General features: G+C 29.7%; 1 non-coding gene across 1 annotated transcript; it reads left to right on the top strand.

Moving 5' to 3' along the window:
• Positions 1–354: 354 nt before the first annotated feature.
• On the top strand, positions 355–461 carry LOC114579908. Its single transcript, XR_003701162.1, has one exon. It is a non-coding gene; the product is annotated as a small nucleolar RNA R71 (small nucleolar RNA).
• Positions 462–2,160: the final 1,699 nt, after the last annotated feature.

Genomic DNA, 2,160 nt, shown 5'->3' on the forward strand with positions numbered 1-2,160 from the left:
GTCCTCCAATTGTATAGATAATTGAATTCCAAATTATGCATTTTTTCCTATTGTGCTTAATTTCTTAAACTCCAGTGCAAGGAACTAAATTCTCATTATGTGCTTAATTTCTTAGAAATTACTATAACTTGTGTAATCAAAACTGATAAAGCGTCAGATTTATATATTCATATTATCTTTTTAGGATTTAGCATATCAATATGCCACTGAAAATTATTTATACCATTTCGTCTTAATTCATATGCTTACTAAAATAATTTAGACATTAAAGGTCCTTCAACTACATCATTTAATATTGTTCTAATAGATCCAACTAATCCATTGTAAAAGGTTTGAATAACCAATCAATTAGGCAAAACATGGTGTGGTCAATTCCAAAATATTTTCTTAAATCTCTCCTAACTCTTATAAATCGATTCTCCTTCCAACTGGGTAAAAGAAGTGATATCATTTCTAAGTTTAGCAATCTTTGAAGGTGTGAAAAACTTAGTAAGAAACTTATTAGCCAACTCATTCCAAGTAGTTATAGAGCTTGGGGGTAAGGAATTCAACAACATATTAGAATTAACTCTAAAAGAAAATGGGTACAAACTAAGTGTAATAACATCATCACTGACACCATTATACATAAATATTACAGAAATTCCTAAAAGACTGACCAAGTGTAAATTGGGATCTATAACAGGAATTCCTCCAATTTGAGAATTTTGAACCATTTGAATTATGACAGGTTTTAATTCAAAATTATTAGCTTGGATCGTAGGTCTATTAATGCTCTGATGAATTTCATCTAGTAAAAGGTTAGCATAATCCCTAAAAGGTCTATATTGATTTTGATCTAATAAAGGTTCATCAATCCTCACCAATTTTTAATTTTTTTGAATTTTTGAAAGGGTTATTTCTATTTTAGCGTAAAATAATAAAAGTTTCTTTCTTTGTCTATAAAATATACAATCATATGCAATCAAAAAATAAAATAAAATAAAAGATACAAGTAGGTCTAATTATGTATTTAATTCAACACTATAGTTAAATTTGCAAAACACAAAATACTTCCCCAGCAGTACCAAAAACTTCGATGGGGACTATAGTGAACTTTTGAATTGTATAAAAATATAGGGCTCTATTACATCTAAATAATGCTTTTATTAATATAAATAATAATAAACCTCACTTAATATACACAAGTATACATGATGAATCAATTAATGAAGTAATAGAGTAGAGTGTCAAACCCACGAGTAATTAATATACTTAACTTGCAACAAACTACAAGTATTTACTCTAATTACAATAATTATCCTATTGAAATAAAAATAATATTTTTGTTATTTGACAAAATATTTAATAAAACTATTTTGGATTTATGAGTACAAGTTGCATATCTTTCCTAATGAGACTTTTCAATGTTATTATGGACTATGTTGATGTAAAAATATATCATTTATTTTTTCTTTTTTTACTCTTACTATTTATAATTACTTGTACATAAACTTTTTCTAATGATTATAAAATAGGTTTTAATTGCTTTTGGCTCTAAATTTTTTTTTTTAAAGAATTGAGGTCAACCCCTTTGATCATGTCTTATATTGTTGGGGTGTACCATCTTTTGAACTTGGGATGTGGCATAGTGGTATCCGATCTATCTATTATTTATTTAATATCTCTTATTTTCTAAAGACCAAGTGATGTAGGTCATCAATATCATTATCATTATTAGGGGTGTCAATTTTGAGTCACAGTTCGGGTTCAGGTCGAACTCGGAAGTGACCCGGCACTATTCAGGTCAGCTTGAACCCAACCCATTTTTACAAATGGGTCAATTTTTTGGACTTGAACCCGACTCACTTTTTGCCTGGTTCAACTCGACACGACCTGAATGACCTAGGGCCAAAAAAAAAAAGATAGTTTTTGGGTAAAAAATGGGCCAATCTCTGCTTTTCAGGTCAAAATGGGTCGAAAATGGGTCAATCTCGAGTTTCGAAGTCAAAAACGGGTTTTTTGGTCAATTTTGGGTTAATTTAGAGTCAATTTTGGTTCAAATTGTTGAACCCAAACCCAACCTATTTCGATTTCCAAGTTGACCCGAACCCAAATTGTTGAACCCGAACCCAACCAGTTTTGATTTCTAGGTTGACTCTAACCAAAAAATTTTTGGGT

The sequence above is a fragment of the Dendrobium catenatum genome, unplaced genomic scaffold (genome assembly GCF_001605985.2).
Source record: "Dendrobium catenatum unplaced genomic scaffold, ASM160598v2 fragScaff_scaffold_714, whole genome shotgun sequence".
NCBI classification, from domain to species: Eukaryota; Viridiplantae; Streptophyta; class Magnoliopsida; order Asparagales; family Orchidaceae; genus Dendrobium; species Dendrobium catenatum.